The following is a 6000-nucleotide window of genomic DNA, read 5'->3' on the forward strand; positions in this document are numbered from 1 at the left end:
AAGAACCGGTGAGCAAAATGCAAGTCACACAGGAAGCCTTGAAAGGGGTGGGTCCTACCCAAATGTGCCTTCCCATGCCCACAATGGTGTGTGGCAGTCTCTGCATGTCATTTCTGATACCTCTAAAGGAGGGAGAGTGTCTCAAGCTCATGGTAACCACTTGGACCCTGTGTGTTCTTTTGGTGCCATTTCTTCAAGGACTTCTTCTTTTTCTTTTTTTTTTTCTTCCTTAACATTATCACCTAACATGACTATTTCCATGAGTGATTTGGAAAAAGTTAAATGAAACTTTTCCTGAAAAGGTGACCCAAGTTGATTAAAAATGTCAGAATCTCCATAGTTCTGGAAGCCTATGCTATAGCTCGTATGTGTAAGATTTGAGAATGTCCACATGTCTGTTTTATTTACTTTACTATCTGTATTAACTGTTAGAGAATAGACTCTTCGTACCCCAAATAAGAAAGTAAAAGTTGTCACTGGATGGCAATGCTACATAATACTCTGTGTAACACTCTTGGGGTTGGTTGTAGGAATAAGGAACTTTATCTAAAATTTGCCCTAAAACACTCCAATACTGACTTAGGCTCTTTAAAGTGAAAGGGAGGCTGGGTTTGGGCGGGGAGCAAAACAAACCTCTGAAATAGAAAAAGTGAGGGAACAAGATCACCTGAAGAGAGAGAATGAGAACCTGACCTGTGTTCATGGCACTTTTGTCCCCCTTACTGATAGGGTGGCCATTGGAATTTTCAAACCAGTAATAAGAGATGAGAGATAAGGATACTGGGTGGGAGTCTTAGTCCATTTGGGCTGCTAGACCAGAATACCACATGGTGGGTGGTTTATGCACAGTGGAAATTTATTGTTCACAGTTCTGGAGGCTGGGAAGTCCAAGTTTAAGTCATCAACATGGTTGTATTCTGCTGAAGGCCCTCTATCCAGCCTATGGTGCCTTTTCACTGTGTCCTCATGTGGAGAGATCTCCTCACTGGAGATCTCTCTGGAGTCTGTTTTATAAAAACACTAATTCTATTCATGAAGGCTTTACCCTTATGACCTAAGTAACTTCCAAAGACCCCACCTCCTAATACCATCATTAGTGGTATCATCTTTAAAGGTTAGAATTTCAGCATGTGAATTTGGAAAATCAAGTATAGTGTGTAATATTTGGTTATTGTTTAATGTTGTCTTGAGCAGAAAATAAAAGTAATTTCGTTATACAACTATTTCATCTGTCCTTCTAGAGTCCTGAACTATTATCACTAACATAAAAAGTATTCTGTATTACTCTGTGTATTACTCTTAGGGTTATGGGAATAAGAAGACTTACCCCTAAGCTTTACCGAAAAATTCCACCTGAAACACTCCCATGCTGTCTCAGGCTCTTTAAAGTGGGGGTAGTGTGGGACAAAATAAACAGTCCTCAAGCATCTGTCCTCAAACATCTGTCACAACGTGAAGAACATTGTTAAATAAAAAATTATTCTGACACTTACTGAAATAATTAGGAAGACTATTATTCAAGACTATTACAGGAAAGAGGAATCAAGCTCAACTCAGAGGACAACAAGAACAGGGGAGGATATAGCCAAGGAACAAGTTGAGGGGATCAGGGGCTGAGTTACTAAGGAAACATCAAAGTAGAAGGATTCTTACTAAACTAACCTAACAGAGTTCTTGCTCAAGGTGAGTCAAGGGCTTAGAAATTGAGGGTAGGAGGATGACTTAGCAGGATGCTTTGCTAAGACTAGGCTAGTAAGGCCAGACATAAAACTAGGGCGGGATTCGAGGTCTAGTGGGGAAGAGGTCTCAGAGGAGCCTGACTAAAATTTGGTCAGGAAGAGAGTCTTTGTCAACACAAACTGCAAATAAGCAATTACAGGAGGTTGCAAGACAGAAACAAATACAGTGATGACATAAAAGAAAAAAATAAAGAAGGAAGGAAGAAAAGGATAAAAAAAGAAGGAAAGAAAGGAAAGGGAAAAAAAGGAAGAAAAGTTACAAGAAATGTCATTTGGCCTTTTAAAAACCTTCCCACGATACCCACATTCTTTAGAAGCTGACAAAATCGATCTCTCTCTTTTCCATATCTACCCTGCCAAGCAAGTTCCTTTCCTCACCCCTCCCTGCCTTCACTGGTCCTTCCTGTGATGACTGCCTCCACCCCCCAACCTTCCCAGAACATTTCTTTCCAGGCATCTCCATTTTTTTCTCATAAATACATACTGGGCTTTCCTCATCTTATAAAATTCTTCATTTCTGACCAGTTTCCAACACACACACACACACACACACACACACACACACACACACACACCATATCTCTAACATCTTCAGATGCAGGAAAGATCAATTTTAATATCTATAATTTTTATTAATAAGTAATGTTTCTCTAAATTTAAAATTTTTAAAAAGATTTTACTTATTTGCCAGAGTGAGAGAGCAAGGGAGTGCACAAGCAAGGGGAGCGACAAGCAGAGGGAGAAGCAGGCTCCCCACGGAGCAAGAAGCCTGATATGGGACTCCATCTCAGGACCCCAGGATCATGACCTGAGCCAAAGGACTCGATTACAGGACCCCAGGATTAAGACCTGAGCTGAAGGCAGACATTTAACTTACTAAGCCACCAAGTGCCCCAAGTAATGGTTCTCTAACAGAAACACTGAACTTGAGGCATCTTTGGGGACCCAGTTGGGGCATTGCAAAGGAAGCCAAGTGACTCAGAAATGCTTCTGGGGGTCAGAGTTCAAGCCAGGAGCACCTATAAGCTGCAAGGAGAGGTCAGACAGATTTCCTGGAAGAACAGGAGCCTGGAGAAGGTGGGTCAAAGCCAAGGCTGAAATGAAGAAGAATAAACCCAAAAGGAAGAAAAGAAATGGAACATGGAGACCATCCTGATACTAAGCATGGAGAGAGTCTGGAGGCAAAATGGGATGTCAGTGTCAGAAGCTATAGAGTTGACATGAAAAGGACTGAGAAGTGTCTTCTGTGTTTGGCTCCAATAGATCAGATCAGCTTGTGTGGGGGCCAGGGGTGAGCTGACAGAGAGCAGCACAAGAAAAAGAAGTAGTGTGACGGGTGGAGACAAGCCATGTAGTCCACAGGCTACACTGTGCAGGGAAGTCAGATACGGAATTGGAGCATTTGTTGACAAGGGCAGAGCTTAGAAACCATTCAGCTGTGAGGGGAATGAGCGAGCAGGTTGGCAAGTCAAGTACAAGTGAGAGTGAGGAAGTAGGAAAAGACAGAATGCCTAAAAGCACGGAGAGATCAGCCTTGGACAGGAGGCTGCAGGGCCATGCAGGGTGGGAAAGTCTATCCTGACCAGTTTACCCAGGTGGGGACCAGCGTACTGGTGGCTGCCTGTTGAGAGGAGAGGATGCTCGGGAGAGGAGCAGCTTCATGGGATGGTGGAGCACCTTGAAGAGAGCCAGGCCTGGGGACGGGAGTCTCTGCATTGTTTATCCCCACTGGTGACAAATGATGGCTCTTCTTATAAGGACTATGGTCAAGGAACAAGGCAGGATCAGCTACTGCCTTTTGAGATGTGGTCTCAAATTCTTTGCCTCAAAGAATAATCTCTCCATCTCCAACCTCTAGAAGCATCTTCCTGAAGAGAAAACCTGAGCATGCCATTTCCATGCTGCAGACTTCAACAGCTGCGCTGCACATGAGATAAAAAATTCATTCCAAGGTGCCTGGGTGGCTGAATCAGTTAAGAATCTGACTTCAGCTCGGGTCATGCTCTCAGGGTCCTGGGATCAAACTCCACATTGGGCTCCATGCACAGTGGGGAGTCTGTTTGAGGATTCTGTCTCTCCCTCTTCTTCTGCCTCTCCCCCTGCTCACTTGCGAAAGCTCTCTCATTCTTTCTCTCTCTCTCCCTCTCTCTAAAACAAATAAATAAATATATTTTTAAAAAATCCATTCCAGCCACCATTTGCAAAACACTGTAGGGCTTGGTTCAGCTTTCTCATGTCTTACATTGCATTTCTTCTCCACAGAGACCTTGTCTGGCCATTGGAATCATGAAGTCCATCCTTCCCTTCTCACCACTGTGCCAGCCGGCAGCCATCTTGTTATTCGTCTTCTATGACTGTGTAGTACCTCACCTTATGGTCTCAAAATACATTGTTTTAAAAACTTCTGCCCCAACAAGAATCGAAACTCCATGCCAGTAGGATCTGGGTCTGTCTTTTCCAGCCTGCATGCTCTCTCCAGGAATAGTGTCTGGCTAACAACAAGGCTGGAGTAACTCCGTGTTCTTAGTTTACCCTCACCACAGTATGATTGTTATCACATATACTGTGTTCTCCACGAGACTGGGAGCTCCGTAAGAGCAGGGATCTTGTTTCAGAAATCGTAGCTCCAAATCCTAGGACAAAGCTTTAAGTATGGGTCACAATCAATTCTCTTATCCAGATAAATGCAAAACACTTCAGGAAGGGTCAGAACGAATGCTTATCATCTAGGTTTGAACATTAACTTGCTGTGTGACTCCAGTTAAGACACTTAACCTTTCTCTGTACTTCAGTTTTCTCATCTGCAAAATGAATTCATTGGGTTGTATCAGTATTCCTTCACCTCAGACCTAGGGAATCTGAACTTCTGTTAAACTAGGAAACGTGTCTTTTTTTTAAATTTCCTTGGCTTGGAAACCATGAGAACATGATTGCTAAGATCATCTCAGCTCTAACATTTTGTGATTCCATGTTTGAATGCCAAGCCTATAGCAAATTGGTTACCATCCCTGGCTGCCTTCAGACCCCAGGAGTTTCCATCCCAACATTGACCCAACAGAAGTTCTCTCCATGATGCATGCATCCGCTGCCTATGACGTTAGGCTGCCTGGAGCTGTTTCTAGACTATAGCTGTCTCTGGGACATCATTTCTCAAATTTTCCTGATTACAATAGTCACCTGGAACACTGACTAAAAAAATGCAGATTTCTGGGCTCTCCAAACCATATTGAATCAGATTCTTGCAGAGAACCCTGGAGTCTATGTTAACAACAAGGGTTTCTAGGATCTAGGAAGCATCCTTGGGAAGCCCCACCCAGAGACAAGAATAGAGCCTAGAGAGGCGGGTCCATGCTGAGTAATAAGAGCTGTTGTCAGCACAGTTGGCAACTGAACAACACAAGGGCAAACCTATTCTGGAAACCCCATTTATATGGGATAACACGCTATGTGATTTGTTTGTCCACATCTACCTATTTAGGACTATTTAACATTTAGGTGATGACTCTCATTCCACCATCACCAAAATGCTTTCAGAATCATAAGGAATCACGTAAGATACATAGTATATGGTTTGTTGAGCAAGGGCAACTTAATTCGAAACAGTCTGTAGAGTCTCTCTTGAGGGGAGTTAAAACCATAGGCAGGTGTCACTGAACATAGTGCACTGCTCTCATTTATTTTCTGATCACACATGGGAAGATGATTGTCTTTCTTATTTTACTAATGGGCAACCAAACCTCACATTGTTTGAAACAGTGGACCCCACTATTAATGATAATCACACATCTGGCAAGTATAAAAAGAATTGATGTCCAGATTTAGAGGGTCTCATAGCCTCTGATTTTCCCATCACCACTTGATAGCCCCTCACAGAAGGAGACAAGAGCCCAACAGAACAACATCAAGTACCTGAAGGATCTCTCCAAAAAATTTTCATACTTGCTTTTTGAGAGCCACAGTTCTTTTCTCAGAGGTTGATGATTCCTCACCTCCACTGGTCAAAGCTATACCTTCAACTATCTTAGGTTAACAATGAACTAAAATTTTTGCTGACCAATGTTTTTGATGGCATAAGGCAAAAGAGAAGAAAATGCTGGAGAAGGCAGGTATCAATAGAGATTTAAAAATGGAAATATTATTGTAAAAGACAAACTACTTTAGGGGCACCTGGGTGACTCAGTCAGTTAGGCATCTATCTACCTTCAGCTTGGGTCACGATCCCAGGTCCTGGGATCAAGCCCAGAGTCAGGCTTCCAGCTCA

Source organism: Enhydra lutris, unplaced genomic scaffold (assembly GCF_002288905.1).
Source record: "Enhydra lutris kenyoni isolate GAN:26980312 unplaced genomic scaffold, ASM228890v2 scaffoldscaffold44, whole genome shotgun sequence".
NCBI classification, from domain to species: Eukaryota; Metazoa; Chordata; class Mammalia; order Carnivora; family Mustelidae; genus Enhydra; species Enhydra lutris.